At 35.9% G+C, this 24,014-nt stretch overlaps 1 protein-coding gene across 2 annotated transcripts in view; it reads right to left on the reverse strand.

The window, feature by feature from the left end:
• The window catches only part of STIM2 (stromal interaction molecule 2), a 167,346-nt gene that overhangs the window by 76,783 nt on the left and 66,549 nt on the right, over positions 1-24,014 (reverse strand). The window lies entirely within an intron of this gene.

Raw genomic sequence — 24,014 nt, forward strand, 5'->3', positions numbered from 1 at the left:
ATCTACAGATTCAACGCCATCCCAATCAGAATCCCAATGACATTCTTTACAGAATTAGAACAAAGAATCCTAAAATTCATATGGGGCAACAAAAGACCCCGAATTGCTAAAGCAATCCTGAGAAAAAAGAACAAAACGGGAGGCATCACAATCCCTGACTTCAAAACATACTACAAAGCTACAGTAATCAAAACAGCATGGTACTGGTACAAAAACAGGTGCACAGATCAATGGAACAAAATTGAAAGCCCAGAAATAAAACCACACATCTGTGGACAGCTTATCTTTGACAAAGGAGCTGAGGGCATACAATGGAGAAAAGAAAGTCTTTTCAACAAATGGTGCTGGGAAAACTGGAAAGCCACATGTAAAAGAATGAAAATTGACCATTCTTTTTCACCATTCACCAAAATAAACTCAAAATGGATTAAAGACCTAAAGGTGAGACCTGAAACCATAAGGCTTCTGGAAGAAAACGTAGGCAGTACACCTGAAACCATAAGGCTTCTGGAAGAAAACGTAGGCAGTACACTCTTTGACATCAGTATTAAAAGGATCTTTTCGGACACCATGCCTTCTCAGAGAAGGGAAACAATAGAAAGAATAAACAAATGGGACTTCATCAGATTAAAGAGCTTATTCAAGGCAAATGAAAACAGGATTGAAACAAAAAAACAACCCACTAACTGGGAAAAAATATTTGCAAGTCATATATCTGACAAAGGTTTAATATCCTTAATATATAAAGAACTCTCGCAACTCAATCACAAAACATCAAACAACCCAATCAAAAAATGGACTGGAGACATGAACAGACATTTCTCCAAAGAAGATATACTGATGGCCAATAGGCACATGAAAACATGCTCATCATCGCTCATCATCAGGGAAATGCAAATCAAAACTACACTAAGATATCACCTTACACCCGTTAGAATAACAAAAATATCTAAAACTAATAGCAACAAATGTTGGAGAGGTTGCGGAGAAAAAGGAACCCTCATACACTGCTGGTGGGAATGCAAACTGGTGCAGCCACTATGGAAAACAGTATGGAGATTCCTCAAAAAACTAAAAATAGAACTACCATACGATCCAGCCATCCCACTACTGGGTATTTATCCAAAGAGCCTGAAGTCAGCAATCCCAAAAGTCCTGTGCACCCCAATGTTTATTGCAGCACTGTTTACAATAGCCAAGACGTGGAAGCAACCTAAGTGCCCATCAACAGACGAATGGATAAAGAAGATGTGGTACATATATACAATGGAATACTACTCAGCTGCGAAACAGAACAAAATCATTCCATTTGCAATAACATGGATGGACCTTGAGAGAATTATGTTAAGTGAAATAAGCCAGCAAGAGAAAGATAATCTGTGTATGACTCCACTAATATGAGGAATTTAAAACTATGGACCAAGAACAGTTTAGTGGATACCAGGGGAAAGGTGGGGTGGGGGGTGGGCACAAAGGGTGAAGTGGTGCACCTACAACATGACTGACAAACATTAATGTACAATTGAAATTTCACAAGATTGTAACCTATCAATAACTCAATAAAAAAAAAACTGAAAAAAAAAAATGAAGGTGAAAGAAAAACTTTTTCAGACATACAAAGAGTGAAAGAGTTTATCACAAGAAGTCCTGTACTACTAGAAATGTTTTTAAAAGTTTTGTATGCAGAACGAAAATAATACCAGATGGAAATCTGAATCTTAATAAAGGAATAAAGATTGCTGGAAATGTAACTATATGGGAAAATATGTACAATCTATTGTAGGTCAATGATACCTCAATAAAGCTGTTGGAAAAAAAAATACATAAAGAATAAAGAATGTGTGGGAAATGGTACATTCATACATCTGTGGGAGTACAAACTAGTACAATATTTTTGGAGGGTAATTTTAGCAAATCAATTAAAATGTTACATGTTCACTGTCTTCATCCCAAAATTTCCACTTTTCAGAATATATTCTACAGTACCACTCCTAGAACTATATAAAAGGTCAAGGATGTTCATTGTAATATTGTTAGCAATAATGAAAATTTTGAAACTACCCAAACTGCCAACAATTAGAAGAACTGTTAGATGATGATACTACAGCAAAATTAAAAATAAGGTATATCTACTTATCCTTAATAAAAAAGAGAAGTTTACAATTATTTGACATTTAATAAAATTATGTCCATTGAATATGATTACCTTATATATTTTTTCATGCTGATTAGAAGTTCTGGATAGCTGTTATATGTCTATTAGATTAAAAAACAAAATTATACAAAGTCAGGGCCAGCCCCATGGCGTAGTGGTTATACTACTATGCCTCCACTTTTGTGGCCCAGGTTTACAGGTTCAGATCCCGGGAACAGACCTACAACACTCATCAGCCACGCTTGGTGGTGATGCACATATAATACAGAGGAAGATTGGCACAGATAGGTCAGGGCAAATCATCCACAGGAAAAAAAAAAAAAGACAAGAAAAATTACAATAAATCAATCAGAGCCTCTGACTTACATTTTCATACTGTCTCCTAACTTCTATTCTAATGCAAGAAAGTGTTACCTGGATTCATCAAAGCACTGTTTGATAATTCCCAAGAACAAAACAGAACTAAATCAGGGATCCCCTGATTTAGGCTTACTGAGATTAAAATTCTCTTGTATGTTTATTAACCACTTATATCTCTTTTATGAAATGTCTATTATATACTTAAATTGCTTCTGGAAATATGTGTTGGTTTCCTCTCTGATAAAACACAGCGAGAGGGAGAGAGAGAGAACAACATCCCTCTGGTCTCCTCCCTTTTGATGTTATCATGAGAGGATACACAATGCTTGCAGCTACTGCAGTCATTCCCAACCATGAGTAGAAAGCCAACAAAATGAAAGAAAAGGTAACACAGAGCCCTACACATCATTGAGGCCCTGAACTAACCTTGAAACCACTTAGCCTCAGACTTACGGCAATATAATTTCAAATATTAAATCCCTATTGTTTAAGCTACTTTAATCAGATATTCTATTAATCGCAGCCAAAATCCTTCTAAAATATACAGTCCTCAAATAACAAAACGCCTATAGCGTGCTGGTCCCCATCAATTAGGTCTAGTATCCAGAGTCTCCACTCATTTAAATGGCCAGTAATAAGCAAAGATGGCTTTTGACCTGGAAATAAAGCAAAAGACAAACAGGGAATTATAAATACAAGGAACCACAAAATCAAACTGGGAAACTGACTTTATAAACAAGATTATCCAACTGGATATTATTACATCTATACATCCTTTTACTAAATACTAAGGGTTATGAAGCCACCCAAAATTTGGTTCAGCTTGGTGGGAACTCAAGGAAAGGCATATTTCTACAATGGAGTTAGATAAAGGAAAAACAAGAGTGCAGAGAAGTGTGAACACACAATAACATACACACACACACACACACACACACACACACGCATGCCAGGTAATCACACAGCAAACAGTGAGAGTACTTCCTATTGAGAAGAAAACTATCTGGAGATTAAAGCCAGAGCTATAAATTGAACAGTTCCTTCTATCTGATATTCTCTCTTGCCAATCTTAAAGGACTAAGGTTTAATTAGGCTACAGTAAGGGAACTGACAGGTTCTTATCAGAGGTTCTAATAATTTCTATTAAGTATTCACCTATATTTTCTTGTAATTTCTGTATGGTTTCACTTTGATTATTAAACTTTTTAACTGATCTGGTGTGGTTTTTGTTTTTTGGGGATTTTTTTTGGTGAGGAAGACTGACCCTGAGCTAACATCTGTTGCCAATCTTCCTCTGTTTGCTTGAGGAATATTGTTGCTGAGCTAACATCTGTACCAATCTTTCTTCATTTTGCATGTGAGATGCCACCACAGCATGTGCTTAATACGTGCTGTGTAGGTCCACGCCCAGATCCGAACCCTGGAACCCCAGGCTGCCAGAGTAGGGTGTGTGAATTTAACCACTATACCACCGGGTCAGCCCCTGCTCTGGGTTATTTTTTACATAAGGTGAAAGGTTAGGATTTAATTTTATTTTTCTCAAAATTTTAATTATCTAAGCATTATTTATTGAAATAACTTTAATATCCCAAATGATCTGCAATGCTACCTTTAAATAATTTAAACATGGTTGGATATCAGTAGTTTTTACAGGTTTCAACCTAATCATACACACCCAGTTCTATTTCTGGGATACTCATTCTATTAATTACATTTACTTGTTTCACTTTAATAGTAATAGAAGAAAAATGATGATTTTTGCACGTGGCACTTATAATAATGACATCATATGCAAATGTAACAATTTTATATATATGGCTCCGGCACAAATCTAACTGACATCATTGTAACTTTCTAAATCTGCCATGGATTCCAATTGAAACAGTACTAGTAATACTAATAGTACTAAAATAGCACATGATTTTTTTAAGACTTTATTTTTTAGAACAGTTTTAGGTTCACAGCAATATTTAACAGAAAAGCAGAGCATTGCCAAAAACCTCTTGCCCCCACAGTACATGCTTTTTTCATTTAAACATTCTCCATGCACTGTTAGAATTAAAACTCTATATTGAGCCATATTCATAAATCAGTATACATATACATATATATGCATAGAGTTAACAGAGTTTGGGGAAACATTATTTAGGTAATCAATTAGAAAAACAGATATTCAGTGATTATTAACTTACAAAGAATACTTTGTTACTTTCATTAAGAAACTATTGTCACTAGTTACTGGGAAAGATTATTACACAAAAGTAAAAATAAACTTTTAAAATACTAATTTGAGCTCCAGTATCTTGTCACTCTTAAATGGAGTATTTAGTAATTGATTATATTTTAACAAACACAAATTTTAATTTGCATTAACATGAAACACCATGAAAGCACACTGCAATCAATTATTCACATAAATATTTATTATCTATTTATGAGCCAGAACATGTTCTGAGTGGTGAGAACACAGCAGTATAAAGCCAAAACAATAATCTCTACTCTCAAAGAATATAATTCCTAGCATGGGGAACAGAGACTTAATAAAGTAAGTAAAATTAAAAGTATATTGCTACTGGGGCCAGCCCTGTGGCCTACTGGTTAAGTCTGGCGTGCTCCACTTCAGCAGCCCAGGTTCAGTTCCCAGGCACAGACCTACACCACTTGTCAGCGGCCATGCTGTGGCTGCAACCCCCATACAAAATAGAGGAAGATTGGCACTGATGTTAGCTTAGAGCAAATCTTCCTCAGAAAAAGAGGAAGACTGGCAACAGATGTTACCTCAGGGTGAACCTTTCTCAGCCAAAAAAAAAAAACGTATATTGTTACTTGAAACAAATGATGTTGATTTTTTTAAGAAAGAAGAGAATAAAAATATGTGTTTGCTTATATTTAAAAAATTAAAGGACAGGTAAACCATAAAATTAGGGGTAAAAAAGCCACCTTTAAAGGGAAGGAGGAAATATGGTATATGAGACAGGGACAGAAGCTATACTTTTTGCATATATTTTGTTTCATACACAGGACTATGGAATCATATAAATATTTTTCTAATTATAAAACAAAATCAATTTTTAAATGTAATCCCTAAAAGTCACAAGTAAAATCTAACAAATGAACCTAACTGTATAGTTAGTTAGTAGTATAACCATATAGTTAGGAACACTCTCTACTGACTTTAACCACATATCCCTAGTGGGATACACCCTACGAACAAAAGAAAGAAATGAGAGAAAAGGCTCAAACTGTTTTCAGTATCATATTATCGGTATTAATGTTAGTATTGTTATCCTGAGACTGTTGTGTGCACAGTGTGGGATAAATCTAATAAGTAATTATGCTGGTATTATTAAGCACCAAGAGTTTCAGTGTGATTGTTGGAAGATACAGGGTAAGATCAATAAAGTTAAATAAAAACCCTGGAGTATTGAATTTGAATCATAATTATCAGGCTGAATTCATAGTGTTTATCATCTTTAAAAAAAATTTTTCCTAGATCTGTCCACTGAAAAGTCATAGAAACAATGATTAAGCCAGCACTGCCAGCACATTGAGTGTGGTCTGTCAGATATTGTTTTCCAATAAAAGAAATCAAGACTTCTTAAAGAAATAGCTGAAGAAAGAGGAACTCTGGGGCCAGGAATGTACAAACTGAGCCTGGAATGTCTTATCACTGTAGAAAGCAAGAAACCTATCAAAGACTACCAAGGTGGGGTCAAAAGGATCCAGGTGCAAGCTTAAACAAGCTTCTACTGCCTAAATATGGGACAATTTAAACAACAAAATAAATAATAACAGCCTGAAATTCATTTAAATCCATGAGTTCATGATTCTACACACACATACACACTCTTCTCTTTTATCTCCTTTGGAGGGTCCTTGGAAACCACCTAATTATTTTGAAAACCTATAAATAAGGGGAAAGAATCAAGCATTATCCTGTCTTTCCTATAGAAATAGGAAACCAAAGAGTTGACATATTGAAATTTCTCTTTAAAGAAGTATTCCAAATAATAAGAAAAAAGAACAGAATTAAATTATTGGCATTTTGCAACCTCTAACAGATTAATGGATCTGGGTAATGATCAACAATGGTGGATAAGATCACAAAACATCAAAGATGATGCCAAATTTTTTGGCACACTCAAGGATTATTATGATGCAGTTGTTTAAACAGTAACTCCACCGTTAGAAACAAAGATAACAGAGAAGAGATTTGAGTCAAACAGAAAATCACGACTCAATTCTGAGCACTTTAAACTTAAGATAACTATTAGATATCCAAATGGAGATGTTGATGCAGTTGGATATACGAATCCAGAGCTTAGGACTCCAATGAATAGAGGGTATTTAGGAGCCTTGAAATTATGTGAGATCACCAAGGGGATAAATATAAATAGGCAAAGAGGCATAAGGACTAAGTTTAGAAGCACACCAATGTTAAGAGATCAAGGAGATGAAGAGGAAATCAGCAAAGAAACTGAAAAGAAGAAATCAATACAGTCAAAGGAAAATAAGGAAAGCACGGTTTCCTGAAGCGAAGAGAAAAAAAGTGTGTTAAAAAAGAAAGCATGTTCAACAGTATCACGATGCTGGTAAGTGATATGAAGACTTATTAACTAAGCACTGCACAGCAGCGTGGACATCTCTAGTGAGCATAATAAGCTGTTTCAGTGGAGTAATAGAGGCAAAAGTTTAAGTGAGACCCAGAAAGAACAAGATGAGAGAAATAGTACACAAGTCCTTTTGAAGATCTTGTTATAAGGGAAGGAGAAAGGAATTGGGTAACAACCAAAGGGAGAAGTTTTTGTTTTGCTATTATTTATACAGTGGGAAAATAATGGCAGATTTGAGTTAGGCGGGAAAGAGCCAGTAAAAAATAGAAAATACGGTTGTTGAAGAAGAGAGGAAAATTGCTAAATCATTGTCCTACAACGGCAAGAGAAGATGAGACGTGCAGAAGTAGAGGAATTCACTTTTGCAAAGAGCACAAACAGTGAATCCACAGTAATAAGAGAGAATATAGAGTTTATGGACACAAATGCAGGTGAATGAGACCCCGGTGGTTATATGGCCTCTGACAGTGAGAGAAGAAAAAACTTCCCTATCCTAATCCTAACATCTTTGGTTAGTTATTAGATCACTGGGACAAGATTTTAAGCATACCACAAAGTATAGAAATAAACTAGAAATTAAGAGTTAAAGAAAAATTACTGACTAATTATATTCAACAAATTTTATAGCAACACAAAGATTTCTCTTGTCTTCTACAAAAGAAAGTGACGGTTTCAAAATGTAAATATCAAAATGTTCTATATCTCAATTCGGGTGGTGCATACATGGGTGTATACATTTGTCACAATTCATCACACTGTATAGCTAACATCTCTGCATTGAATTATATGTAACTTATATCTCAAATATTTAAACCATTAAGAAGTTTAAGAAATTTGTTATCTTTCACAGGGACAATTTTATTCATTAAAAAGATATTTACTTTAAATGTACTGTTCATCTCTCAGGATCTTTAAGAAAGCCAAGCTTTAAGATATCCCATTAATTTGCTACATACTGTAATTTTTAAAAGTCTTTTTATTCATTTGTTAGGTTTTCAGGGTAGAAGACAAGACTAGCAATGGGAAAATCCACCAGACATCAAATAGTAAGAATAAAACTCAACAACTCAGAGAGGGAGACAAAAAGGCACACAAAGATGAGTCCAGAGCATTGAGCCTGAAGCGTAGGTAAAAGAGTGATACCATCAATCCAAATAACAATATAAGGAGAAACAGGAAACAGTTTTTTAAGAAAAGCACCGATTGGCTCAGTCTAAGACTTTCTAGACAGGAAAACAAGGAGAGAAAGTAAAGTATTTTTTTAGAATTTAGGACACCAAGTTGGAGATCCTAGCAGACAAAATGTGAGAATGAAATTCAGGACCAAAGTCAGAACTGAACATACATGGAAGTGATAGTTAAAGCCATGAGTCTGAAGGAATGAAAGAAGAGGCCCAAAGACAAAAATCTTATGGAAGGAGACTTCTAGTTTCCAGTTCCACATGTAAGGAGCTTGGAAGTTACCACTCCATCGTAACAAGTAAAAAGCTAAACTAACTGAAAAGTAAACAACTCCTTCTGGATCCCTAAGAGAGGGGAGGACACAGGACAAACCGCTTCCCCCAAGACTGGAGAGACCAAGAGGAGAATACAGGCTTACCCTTCCTGAAACAGTCAGGAGAGGAAACAGCTGCAGGAACTGTGCTGGGGTAGGAAAATCTGAACTGTAACTGACGAATTGCTGGAGGCTCAGCGCACACAAGTCTGGACGTTAAAGACTCCAGGGATACCCAGTCATAGGAAGGACCCCCACAATATTGTGAGATTTACCTCCAGGAGCTCGACCAGATTCCAGCAGTAAATACTGGAGAAAAATCCCCTCCTGCTTCTGGCAGGGGGAGGGGAAAAAGAACCATTTTGAAATACTGCGAAGCACTCTGTGCCTCTTATCAAGGCCTGCCCTCAGGAGAAAATAAACCAAAGCCTAACCTGCTGGGGTATTATCAGAGCCTAACTGACAGGAAATACTCAATTCCACCAGGCTCTAGCCTTCCAGTGGGAGAAGAGAAATACTCAATTCCAGCACACGCTAGCCATCCTGCCTCAGCTAAGAGGGAAGAAAAAAACAAAAACTGAGAAACATAACAGCCCAGAGGCACAGGCTCTCTAAACAACTGAGACCTCATTGCAGGACTACAGAACGCTTCCCCTCCCCCCACACCTCACCACCATATTACTAGAGGCCATTACAAGAGTTCCTTTTACCCCATACAACATGTCCAGCTACTGAGAAAAAATTACAAGGCATCCCAAAAGGCAAAAAACACAATTTGAAAAGAGAGCATGTATCAGAACCAGACACAGCAGGGATGCTGGAATTATCAGACCAGGAATCTAAAACAACTATGAATAATATGCTAAGGACTCTAATAGATAAAGTAAGTAGTATGTAAGAACACATCGGCAATGTAAGCTGAGGGATGGAAATCTTAAGAAAGAACCAGAAAGAAATGCTGGAGATCAAAAATCCTGTAACAGAAATGAAGAATGCCTTTGATGCACTTATTAATTAGTAGACTGGACACAGCTGAGGAAAAAATTTCTGAGCTAGAGGATATATCAATAGAAACCTCGAAAACCAAAAAGCAAAGAGGACAAAGACTGAAAAAAAACAGAACAAAATATCCAAGGACTGTGGGATAACCACAAAAGGTGCAACATATGTGTAATGAGACTACCAGAAGGAGAAGAGAGAAAGGAACAGAAGAAATAGCTGAAACAATGACAGAGGATTTTTAGGGCAGTGAAAATACTCTGTATGATATTATAATGATGGATATATGTCATTATACACTTGTCCAAACCCAGAGAATGTACAGCACCAAGAATGAATCTTAAAGAAAACCGTGGACTTTGAGTGAGTATGATGTGTCCATGTAGGCTCATCCTTGGTAAAAAATGCACCATTCTGCTGAGTGATGCTGATAATGAGTGACTAGACACATGTGGGGGTAGAGGGTATACGGGCAATCTCTCTATCTTGCTCTCAATTTTTTTGCTGTAAATCTAAAACTGCCCTAAAAGAATTAAGTCTTAAAAAATAAATCTATGGAATACACACACTTCAGGGTGCAAGAAAAGCAAGACCAATAAAAAAAAAAAATCAGAGGAGAAGTAGCCAGAAGCAGAAAGAAGGAAAACCAAGCAAGTTCATTTCAATCCTATGTCCTACAACACCATACTCCAGTCAGACTGAATTACTCACTAGTGCATAAATTAGTAGCCAACATTCTTGCTTTAATGCTCTTCCTTACCCTGAACCTTCATGTTGGAATGTTCTACTACCATCTACACCTGTGAAAACCACACCCGTTTCCAAAGGTCCATCTCAAGGACGCCTACCCCAAGTTTTCCTTGATGCTCCCCAAATAGATGTGCACTCTCTCTTCTAAAACATAAGAGCACTTCCATGATTCATGTCTATTCCTAGTATATAATTTGCCATAATGTGTATTGTATTATTCATATACGACATTATATGCTCTACTAGATGGTAAGCTCATAGAGGTCTATGGTCATTTTTTCATTCTGCCCCATATTTAGTACAGTGCTGTATATATAAACAGAAACTTTAAACATTAGGTGAGTTTGTTTTTAACTGAGTGGTCAATAACACCCTTAGTCAGGAGTTCAGGCATATTTCCCAAGTCCTTGAGGGGACAAGGAAAAGAAAATAAAAGGAAAATTAAAACAAAACAAAAATCAACTATTTCATTTTAAAAACAGTTTTTAAAATTCCACAAAAACCCCATACCTCCCTAATTAAAACCTGAAAGAAATTTTACATACTTATGGGATATAAAAAATAAAAAAATAAAGGTCAGTTGGAAAGGATTAGTGATTAAAGTGAAAGGCTCTCAAATATTTTTAATCAATTATTTTAAACATTTTCAGGATCAAGGTAAAATATTCCTTCAGTTTTAAAAAGATCCTCTTTATCAATTGAGCTTAACAGACTATAGTTTCAGCCCTCCAGGCCTAGTAACACTGTAAAAAGGCCAGGGGGTAGTAAAAAGCAGGTCATCAACAGCTGGTAGGACCAGTACTAGGTCATGAGCAAATCAAGCCAGGCCAGACCCAGAAAAGTCCGGATAGAAAGCCTAACTAAAATACAGGGCTAATTAACAGGGGAAAATAGCAATCTTTATGGTGAGGTAAGGTGTATTCTCCAGGCAAGCTTAACATAACATTTAAGACATAAGCCAATATGATTCAAATCGAATATAGGAACAAGCAGGTCTGAGGTCCTAGGGAAAAAGCTGACATCAACATCCAGAGGTTTTCAACTAAAATTGAGATCATTAATAGAAACATAGTTCAAGAATGCATAAAAGGAGGTTCTTTCAGTTTCCAGGGCTCAAACCTGAATACAAATTTTAAAAAACAACAACTTGGAACTATGTCTAAACCTGTTGTGGAGAGTGAACAGGAGTTGGGAGAGTTGGGCTCTAACCCAGTTCTCTTCACACACACAAAGTGACCCAAGTAACATAGCCTCTCTAAGCCTCGGTCTCCTCATACATGAAATAGGGATACCAGCTGTCTTGCCAATTGCAAAAAAACATCACTGAAGATAATGTGAGACATCACAAATGCTTTATAAACCATGATGTTAGAATCAACTTATGGTGGGGTTTTCTGAGGACAAGAACAATTTACTTTGCATCTCCCTGATACAGCACAGTATCTTACCTTAAGACCTCAAAAATAGCTTTCTAGAGCAAAACAGCCTTCTGAAGACCACGTGGTTAGTGACAGCTGAAGAGAGGATAGAACTATAGGAAAATGTAGACTGTTATATAATTTTCTTTAGATATGAAAATTTGGGACAGCCAGGAAACTTACTACTAAAAGAAAATTCTAAAAATCAATGAAAAGGTCGATGAGTACATTTTAAGTTAATACAGAAAATATTGTTAAGCTATATAATTTCTAGAGAATAAAAAGACAAAAAAATCACTGAACTCTAAGAAAAAGAAATAGAAAAATATCTGAGTCTCTGTCACATTACTAGAAAATGAGCTGTACCATGTAGAAAGACTTAGGGTGATAAACTAAATTAAAACAGATCCAAGCTTTACTAATAGCACAAACTTGGCATAATACTTAGATCAATTCAATAACAACTTAGTGAAGGAGGAAGACACAGATAAAGGTAGGTATAATAGAAAGGAGACTGTGATTAGACATATAATGAGGTAATTATACAGCCCCATTTGCCTGGGACAGTCCTCATTTACACCTGTCTTCCTGGTTTAATTATTAACAGCACCCTCTTTCACTCTCAAAAGTATCCCAGTTTGGATGATGAAATATATGGTCACCCTATCTACAAGAACAATCTATGGCAGAGTTAATGTTACAGGAAAGGTACAATTTTATTTAATTTGTGAAACGGAAATAAACAGGTTCTGTACCCACTCGAACTCAGACATCTTTTGGAAGATGAGACAATATGTTAAGGGTACTAAACTCCCAAAAAAATGCATTACATAAACGCAGTGCCAGGCTGTGATCCTGAAAATGCCCAGGAAAGGAGGGGGAGAAGAGGAGCAGGACTGGCAGTACAGTCAGGCTGGAACTGAGGGAACAGACGCAGGTCCTGATTCACACTCCTACTCCTCTGCCCCCTTCCAGTCTGTAACAGGATTTAACATGAAACTCTTGTTAAGGTAAATTAAAAATTAATGGGAGAGGAATGGGAAACAAATTTTTTTAATGAAAATACATAATTACCAGGTGGTCTGAGTAAGGAAAGTGGAAATAATTTGAAGGAAGGGGCTAAAGATTTACTAGCTGAAGCAGGGGTCGTGATAACTCCCAGAAAGAGGTAAAGGAACTGGGTTGAATGTTTCAAGGCCATAAAATGATTTCAGAAGCTTTTGGCTCTTTATAGACAGATCTCATTCTATAGACCGTTCATTCCCAGTTTATAAACTGTTTGCATTTAAGAGTGTTTATCTGCCATTTGAAATACATCTTTCCACAGAAACTATTACAGTGTTTTAAGTTCCTACCTACTGCAGCACAAAAGCCTTTTTAATTCACATGTAACTGAACTATACGTATACCAATGGTGCTTCTCAAATGACCTGTGACTAAGGAAGCATCAGGAAGAGAGAATCCGTTATAATAAATCAGAGTTTGAGGTAGAGGCAAGATATTGTGGATGGTAAGAAATGGCAGGATAACAGTCTTCTAGTTTCTATGGTAGTTGCTTTGAGGGACAAGGAGATATATGAATAGAAACACTCCGGGAGAATTAATTCTCATCAAGTATTATAAACAGAAAGATAACAACCACAGTCAGTAAATAAATTGGAAAAGCAAGAGACAGAGGAGGAAGTACAGTAATTAGGTACTACAATTGTCAAGGCAAGACATAAGAGTCCAGGTATGCAACTAAATAAATGCTGAGGCAGGGTAAAAAATTCAGAACTTAAGAAATATTCTAGGTACAACTATAAAATAATGAGATTTTCTTAAAATCTATCTCAATATTTTATATAATGGTTCTTAACCATTCTAGGTTACAAAGCCATCTTCCTTTAACAAAAAAAAAGCAAAGAGTTTTCTCCCCAGAAAAATACATACACAACCCTACTTTATAGTAACTGTATGTCCATGACTCCCTGTAGAAAATATTAAGAAACTTGTAAGGTAGGACTTGGCTAAAGTGAAATCACAAAGTACAGGGGCAGGAAGCAACGCCGTTTGCAAGACCATCACAATAGCCAAATATAAATACCATGCCTGAGATGATAAAAGCTGTTACAAAAGTACAGTGCCTGAGATGATAAAAGCTGTTACAAAAGTACAGTGCAAAAACTATAAGATTTATTAAATACAACGCAGACATCAGAATCACCTGAGGACTTGCTAAAATACAGATTTCTGGGCCCCACCCTCAAGTTCCTGATTCAGTAGGGCTGGGATGGGGCCCAAGAATTTGCATTTCTAACAAGTTGATGCTTGTCCAGGGAGCATATTTTGCTTTATTCCTTAGAGCAATCTTTCAAAACTACAGCAATTCCTTCTTCATTCTCTTCTCTCCCTTGAGGCCCAAAGATTTGGCTGCAACGATCTATTTTGTCAAATGGGTTCATCGCCTTTCCTTCCTCATTCTGTAGGTTAAATACAAAGTAGGAAAATGCCCCAACCTTTTTTTTACCTTGCTTCCAAAACACACATGCAGCCTCCATATTATTTTGAATAGCTCAAAGTGCAGTTAACAGATGTGAACAGAGAAGACACAAGCCAAATGACTAACAGGTACTTGGTGCTTAACAGATTTTGGTGCATTGTAGAATATCAAAATACCTTGATCATACATCCCGAGAGGACTTCCTTCTAGATAAGAGGAGGATGTTTCTTCCATAGCCTCCTATTTAAAGGTGTTCAAAATCATTAATTCTCTTCTAGGATCTCTACAGATCAATAATTTAAATTTAAAAATTAAAAGAATTTGCAGCTGAAATAAAAAGTCAGTGGCAAATTAAAAGTATTTTTCAAACAAAGGAAATAGAGATTTTAATGTCTTCTCTTATCAAAATGATATCTAAATTTTCTGTCTCAGTCACTCCCCACCTTTTTTTCTAAATTAATATAAATGAATGAGCTTTGCTCCATTCTTACAATACCATTACAGGTATCATAGATATCAGAGCCAATTTCAATCATGAAAAGCAGAGTGGTCACCATAACAATATCAGTAATTGATGTGCTATATAGATAAGAGACCTATATACAGTGAACAGTGGAAATTAGAGAAAAATAAATATTAAGATTAGCAGTGTCTCTGGAACTTGCTTTCTGGAAAAACTCTCACAGTTGCCTGTTCTTATAAAAATGAAACGAAGACTACGTGACTTATAACAGACCTTGCTTTACAATTCCTTAGTGCAGTGGTCTCCAAATTCGGTTGCCCAGACCCTACAGGGATGGACAATCTAACCCACTTGAGAGGGATAAAATATCAGAACTTCCATTCATATTTAATTTTTATCTTATTTTTAATTTATACTTTTGTGAACATTTTAAAAAGACATAATAGTATAACACTATGTATGTATATACATTAAATACATAATAAATACATATATACACATGCACTACTTATATACAGCTATTTATTTATCCAGGAGGGCATAATGAGGGAGATTAATGATACATATTAACAGAGAAAAACAACACAGAGTAGGAATCAAGAACATGGATTCAGTCTGGCTTCAAAACCCCAGTTCTATCATTTATAAGCTGGTGACCAAAGGCACATTGCCTAACTTCCGTGAAGCCTGTCTCCTTATCTGCAAATAAGATAATAATGTTATATTTGTAGCTCATAGGGTTGCTATGAGGAGTCCATACCATAGTACATGCAAAGTGCTTACAGTGCGGAATAAACAGTAAATGCTCAATAAATGTTTTCTGTTATTTTAGTATCTAAATCTATAAATGTAAGTTTGAGAAGTCCTATAGTAACAAAACTAAATTAATCCCAATCATTTCCCATCTAACCATTTTTTCTATGGCTTATCTATTAACATTCTCTGCTACTCTAATTGTACGCTTCTTGCTATTATTTTCGAGGAAGAATTAAAGTCTGTTTTTATGGCATCAAATAATTAACTAACTGAACTATGAAAACTTCAGTATACAGGAAAACACCTCAATAATTATAATTTAACAGACAGCAAGAATTCTTTAACACCTACTCTCTTACCTTACCTGCTTGGCCTTTCAGGGGAATGCCAAGTGATCCTTCAGTCAAATAAATTGTACTGGTACATTTGTGCATGCAATTACAGACACAAAGCACTGTCCAACACATCACACTTTCAAATTCTAGACATATCCTATTACAAAGATAAACATGACAAGTCTTACTGTGGTTCACTTCCAAAATGAAGCCTTTTGAAGGAAGTTATGTAACTTGAATGTTTTCATACTTTATAATTCTGTGGCTTGAGCATTTCCCATCAAATATGGCTAGCATATTTGTTAGTACCGTTAGCAGAATATAGAAACAAATCACAGTAAACAGCCTCTAAAATGGCTCCCATGATCACCACATCCTCGGATTCATGCCATCATGTAACTCCCTGCCCCTGAGTATCAGCGGGATCCGGTGACTCACTTCTGGCAAACAGAATATGGCAAAAAAGTGATGGGATGTCACTTCTAAGATTAGGTTACAAGAATAATTTGACTTCCATGTTGTTGGCCCTTCTCTTGCGCTCTCTCTCTGAGCTCCCTCTGACTCTCTCGGAGGGAAGCCCACTGCCACCTTATGAGCCGTGTAGCAGGGAACAGATATCTCCAACCAACAACCAGTGAGGACCTGTGGGGCCAAGAAGCACATGAGTAGGCTTCGAAGTGGATCCTCCCTGAATCAGGCCTTGAGATAACTAAAATACAGCTGACATCTTAATTGCAGCCTTGTGACAGAGACCCAGAGCCAGAAGACCCAGCAAAGCTGCACCTGGATTTCTGACCCACAGAAATCATGAGATAATGAATGTATATTGCTGTAAGCCACTACCTTTGGGAGAAAATTTGTTACACGGCAATAGATGACTAATACGTAAGCTAAAATTTTAACTTAAAGAACACATGCATTTATTCTTTGAGAAACAGTAATCCAAATAATTCAAAACTCATTGATCCTATTTTAAAATGTATTTTCTACTATGTTTTCTAAGCCCACTTTTACCTATTTTCATAAGTGATTCTCCTTGTTTCAGACACAGATACATCTGTGTTGTTAACTAAATTTTCTGAGAGGTACATAGACAAATGATGACAAAGGTGTTTTTCAGGAAGAATAGTTACTGAAGAAAAACTGAAATACCAGGTACAACCAGATTTTCCATATAAGTTGGTCTTAAAGTTGATTATATATATCAAACCAACTGATAAGAACAAAAACTCTAAAACTACCTATTCCAAATGACATCGATGAAAGAGAAGAATGGGTAAAAAGGAAAAAAAAATTAGAAAAAGGGAAGGAATTTTTAATAATTTAAAAGGAAAAAAGGGAAAAGTAAAAACAAAAAATAAAGTTCACACACATCAGAAACTATAGTAAATTTTTCAGTCACAAAGTAGGCAATACAATGTGAATTCTCATTGCCTTCTATTGCTGTGCTCAAGGCAACAAAACCATTCATTTCTCTTATTTAAATTATTTGCTGATCAAGTACCTACACTTTCAAAAGTATCTTCAATATTGACAGAACATTCAAACTTGATTGTAATCAACAACTCAATCTAAACAGGTCACAGATCCAGCACAAATTGACATTTAATCTTTTTGATCTTGGGCCAAAAGACAATGAAAGCAAAACCTCTACATCCTGTTCCTAATCTGAAACACGCCCAGTTCTCCAATTTCAGGTTTAGAATAGCTCTGGAAAATTGCCAGATATTTATTCCCTTACTTGTCCAAGTACTGCATACAGTATACTTAAGTGTTACCTTCTTAATGAGAACTGCCGTGACCACCCTATTTAAAACTGCAGCCACCCATCATCTACCTGGCCTGATTCCCCTTTCCCTGCTTATTTAGCTTTTTGTTTAGTCTGCCTTCCACAAGCCCCAAAAGAATGTTAGCTTAAAGGCTTGAAGATTTAAGTGAGATTTTGTCTGTTTTGTTCCTGATATATTTCAAGATTTATTGAGTATCTGGCATATAATAGATCCTCAAATATTAGCTCAATATTAAATGGATGAATAAACTACAAGAGTAAATGCCTTCTCATACAAACAAACATACAAAAAGAAATACAAAAACAAAAAACATTAAAACAGAGGGCACTAAAGAGAAAAAAATTGAGTTTTCGACCATCATTTTCAAATGCTAAGTATTTTTTTAAACTTTTTTTGAAAAGCTACATTGCAAAGCAAAGATCAAAAAAAGAAATTAAGTATTTTAAGTTTTTGACTAAGGTTTCCTATTAAACTCATGAAATTTCCTAATGATGGCTGCTACAGGACCATAATAGTATTACTATTTACTTCTTTAAAAAAGAGAGACTTTAAAAAGATGTGGGCTGGCCCAGTGGCGCAGTGGTTAAGTTCACACGTTCCGCTTCTCAGTGGCCTGGGTTTCGTCGGTTCCGATCCCAGGTGCAGACATGGCACCACTTGGCAAAAAGCCATGCTGTGGTAGGTGTCCCACGAATAAAGCAGAGGAAGATGGGCATGGATGTTAGCTCAGGGCCAGTCTTCCTCAGCAAAAAGAGGAGGATTGGCAGTAGTTAGCTCAGGGCTAATCTTCCTCAAAAAAAAAAAAAAGACACTTTAACAAGAAATACAAATCAAGATGTAGCTACAATAGTCCACCCTAACCTGTTTCCCTTTCCACAGTTTCAGTCACCCACTGTAAACTGCAGACATTGTCTGCTCTTGACATCCAAACATCCAACCATCAACATCGACATGGCTCCATGATACTCCTTCTGACATAGGTCAGAAGGTCAACAGCTGCCTAACACTACGTCATTCACATCACTTCATCTCATCACATAGGCACTGTACCATCTCACATCATCACAAGAAGGGTGAATACAGCACAATAAGATACTGAGAGACAGAGCACATTCACACAACTTTTATTACAGTATATTATTATAATTGTTCCATTTTATTATTAGTTATTGCTGTCAATCTCTTACCATGCCCAATTTATACATTAAACTTTATCATAGGTATACATATACAGGAAAAAACACAGTATATATAGGATTCAGTATTGTCCTCAGTTTGAGGCATCCACTGGGAGTCCTGGAATGCACCCCCTGCAAATAAGGGGAGACTACAGTATTCTGAACTGAAGGCACCAAACTAGTCCAAGAACTGCAGAATTAATAACTCATTCCTTAAAGCCTACAACACACCAGTCTCTAGATCAGTGCTGTCCAATAGAAATAAATTGTGATCTACATATGTGATTTTAAATTTTCTAGAAGTTGCATTAAAAAGTAAAAAGAAACAAGTGAAATTAATTTTACATTATATGTCATGTAATCCAGTATGTCCATAACATTATCATGTTCAACATGTACTATTTTAAAATTTAGATATTTTACATTCTTTTTCTCATATAAATTTTCAAAATTTAAAGTGCATTTGACACTTATAACACACCTCAATTTTAAGTGCTCAACAGCCACACGTGGCTAGTAGCTACCATACTGGACAGTGGATTTCTGACTCTTTTAGGAACTAATAAAATATAGAGGTATACTGTATTTGCTTTTAAGTGTTAATATTAGAAGAAATACAGAGAGAAAGAGATCATCTTTTTCTAATCGTTCAAGTTCATCTATCATACTGATAGAATTCTAAGCTCTTTTAACATGTCTTACTTTTTAATATAAAGTTTTTAGTCCTAACTTTTATTACAAAATGTATGCAATTCCACTGAAATTTAAAAGACTCAATAAGAACTCCATTGAAGTATAAATTACATAGCCATGTACACTAACTCTGTCTGGCACAGTGATAATGATAACATTTCATAGGTTTGAGCATTTAATATCTGATGATGAGGTAAAAACGATTAAAATAACTCAAGTCTAGGAACTATTACGCAATCAAATATATTCAAACAGGCTGTCAAATATCTGCATAAGCTTACTTAAAACCTCTCTGTCTATATATATACAATTTTACCAGATCTTTCCTTTGAAGGTATTTTTAATGATTAAGAAAATGTACACTTTTTTCAGATTTAAATATTTTTGTAAGTGTGATATCATAAGAACTATATTTGGTCTTTGTCCCTGATTCCTGGCACAGAGCTCTTAAAACTCTTGGAATTTCCTAAGTGATAGGAATGTCTTTCACCCCTTTAGATCACACCTGAATTCATGCTAATGAGATGACTTATGGCCCCTGGATCACCTCAGGATGAGGCTGGTCACCAGAAAGACCAAGTGATTAGGGGGTTGGAACTTTCAGTCCCACCCACCTGACCTCTAGGGAAACTGAGCTATGTAAAAACTTTTGAACTTCAAGATCCAGAGAGCTTCCATGTTGGTGAACATATGGAGGTGGTGGGATGGTGGCATGTCCAGAGTGGACATGGAAGCTCTGTGCCCCTCCTACCATACCTTGTCCTATCCATCCTTTCCATTTGGCTGTGCCAAGTTGTATTCTTCATGATAATAAACCAGTAAACCTAAGTAAAGTGTTTTCCTGAGTTCTGTGAGCCACTCCAGCATATTATCAAACCTGAGGAAGGAGTCATGGGAATCCAAGATTTATAGACAGTTGGTCAGAAGTATGCATGACCCGAGACTTGTGACTGGCATCTGAAGTGGGGGCAGTTCGGTGGGATGGTGCCAGAACTGAAATGAGTTACTGGAAACCCACGTGGTGTCGGAGAATTAAAGAATTGGTTGGTGTCAGAAAACAACCAAGAGTAGCAATATTTATAACTTGATATATCAATTAACAAAAGTGATTTTTTAATATAAAGAATTTAGCCTTTTTCTAGGCCTAAAATTAACCAATCTTAATATGTCAATCTGTAATTTCTGAAATGCAGCTATCTAAAACCATTCAACCTTTAAAAAGTGAAACTGTACACCAGTATTTTCAAATATTTTATAAGACTAAAACTCTCAAAATTAATCACATATGCTCTTTCAATCCCACTTCTCCCTCCCCATAAAATAATCCTTCAGCATTAATATGTTTCCTAACCTAAAACAAAGCTAAGCAATGATTAGGTCCTCAAGCAATACTAACATCAAAGGAAAACTTAGCACCATCAGTGTGATAACTGAAAATTATGTCCTTTCAGTACAGCACCACAAGGTTTAATGCTAAAAGTTATCTCCAATTTAATTGCTGGACACAATTAGAAAACTGCACAGGGCATTCATCTACTAAACACTATTCACTCTCAGAGCTGACATGGAATTTGATAAAACTAATACTGTCATACTGTAAATGACTAAAAAAATGTAGAACAATTATTTTAGGAAATCTACTTAGCCTAGAGAATAATTCTCTCTACAAAGAGAATCAAATATGCAAATATAAATTCTATTTAATCCATAATTTATAAGGATAGTAATAATTTATAAAGTAAATAGAGTTTATGTTCACATATTTGATATTCACATTCTTAAGCAACTATATTGGCAACTAAATAAACCACTTAGACAACCTTGGGAGGATTAGAAAGAACAATTCATCACTAATAATCCCAAGTATTATTACTAAAAAGTAATCTTATAGCTTGTTTTAATGTGTGTGTGTGTGTGCGCGTGCACTTATTGGGACAGAGAGAAGGAATGATGATGATGTTGAGAGAATGAATTACTCGATATAATAAAATGACCCACAATAAATGACAACTACTTTATTTTCTAGCAACAGTAAAACTCTTGATAATCCAATTTCATTTCACTGTACTTCATGACCAAGAGAATATATTTACATACTTCAAATACTTTTTAAGTTAGAAACAATGTAAAATAGGATTATCCTGTCATCTGTGGTTCTAGAAATGAATAAAATAAATTGGACTATTTAGAACTGAAAGCTATGATTATGGTATTAATGGAACTGAGCTCTAACCAAAACAATTTAATCACAATGAGAAGAGATTATCTCAGTAAGCAGAAATCAGATGATGCTGAGACATTAACTTTAAGACTGAAGAGTTATTACCTGATCTAATAAACAATAAGAAATCATTGTTAAGTTTCTTAGCTAGAGAAAACACTCTCCAAGTGATATGCATGATGGATTGGAGAAGAAAAACTTAGAGGTAATAATCTAGGCACAAAATAATAAACCCCCCAGATTAAAACAGAGCATGTAAACAACTAGAACAGAGAAGTGAGAAAGGAAGAAAAAGAAATCAATTTTAAGAACACAAGACAGAAGGGGTTAGCAAACTACAGCCTGCTGCCTGTTTTTGCAAATAAAGCTTTACTGGAACACAGCCATGCCCATTAGTTCATGTATTGTCTATGGCTGCTTGGCACTACAACGGGAAAGTTGAGTAGTTACAGCAGAGACCATATGGCCCACAAAATCTAAAGTATTTACTAGCTGGCCTGTATTAGTTTCCTAGGGCTGCTGTAATAAAGTACTACAAACCGGATTGCTTAAAAGAACAGAAATTTATTCTCTCACGGTTCTGGAGGCTCTAAGTCTAAAATCAAAGTATAAGCAGGGCCATCCTCTAAGGCTCTAAGGGGACAATAATTTCCATGCCTTTCTCATAGCTTCTGCTGCCACTAGCAATTCTTGTCATTCGTTGACTTGTAGTTGCATAACTCCAATCTCTGCCTCCACTGTCATATGATCATCTTCTCCCCTGTGTCTGTATCTCCACATGGTGTTCTCCTCTCTTACAATGACACTAGTCATATTGGATTACTGGCCCACAGTACTCCGGTATAGCCTCATCTTAACTAATTACATCTGAAATGACCTTCTTTCCAAATAAGGTCACATTCTGAGGTACTAGAGGTTAGGGCTTCAAAGTATGGTTTGAGGGGGAACACATTTCCACCCGTACCTTGGCCCTTTACAGAAAATGTCTGCCAACTCCTGATTTAGAAGAATAAGAATTGAGGAGAAGTAGGTCCAGAAGTGCCATTGAACAGTGAAGCGTTTCAAAGAGAAGAGCTGGGATTTTGATTTAGACAAACTAAGTTGAAAGCAAAAGTAAGAGTCCTCACAAGATATCAGGCAGAAAGCAATACATATAGGTCACGAATCTGGACTGGCTTAGAGACAGAGGAATTAGGAGCAACCTAAAAATGGATAAGCATTCTCAAGGTAAAAGTTTTATACCGCAGGTTAAGAACTGATCTTGAGAGAATGTTACTGTCAGATAACAATGTGATCAGAGGATGTCATTATTATATAACATTAGATAATAATGTAATTTAGTATTATATAAACTAAAAGAGAAGCATTTCAACAGTGACAAATACAACAAAGAGGTTGAAGAGGCCTGAAAAAATGACCAGGGGATTCGGTTAGAATGAAACCACAGCTGAATAAAGAAAACAACTTCTACAGAGAAACTAAGAGGGACACCAGACAGGGGTAAGATGAGAATGCTTAAGAAATAAAGCATTATTTACTTGTACAGTGAGTAGAGCAGATTAATACATTGATGACCCCCAATAAAACCCTTTTCCTGGTATTTATACCCTTGTTTGATCCTCTCCCACACAGACTCTGAGTTTAGCCAAATAACTTGTGTTAAGCCCATTTGATAAACAGGCATTGGCAAACAGAGGCATGATAAGCACTTTCACACAGGAACTTGTTTTCTTGGAGCACTGCCACTCGCAGCCAGCTGCCATGCTGTAAGGAAGCTTGAGCTAGACTCCAGAATGGAGAGAGACTCTGAAGGATAAGAGATGACGTCATCTCAGATATTCCAGCCCCAGCAGAGCTCCCAACTGACACAACTGCCATAGTGACCTCAGCCCACACCTAAGGGAACAGAAAAAGTGCCCAGCTGAGCCCAGTCAACTCAGAGACTCAGGAGAAATAATAAACTGTTGTCGTATTAAACCACTAGATTTTGTGGTGATTTGTAAAGCACCAATAATAACTGATATAATCAAAATAGGATGTATGTTTGAGAAATCCAAGAACATGAGACTGAAGATTCTTATAAAACTGGGAAGACTTGTATACATATGAGAAAAAAGAGAAAAGGAAAACCATGTAAATACAAAGAGTAAAATTAAAATGTAAAGAGAAAAACTAAAGATAAAATTAAAACGTAAAGAGAAAAACTAAAGATGCTGAAGATGAAGGAGCTGAGTCAGATAAGGAATAATAGGAAAATTTAAGACTAAAAACGGTCATTCTGTTTTAAGAGAATACAAGGGAAAAAG

Source organism: Equus quagga, chromosome 3, assembly GCF_021613505.1.
Source record: "Equus quagga isolate Etosha38 chromosome 3, UCLA_HA_Equagga_1.0, whole genome shotgun sequence".
NCBI lineage: Eukaryota > Metazoa > Chordata > Mammalia > Perissodactyla > Equidae > Equus > Equus quagga.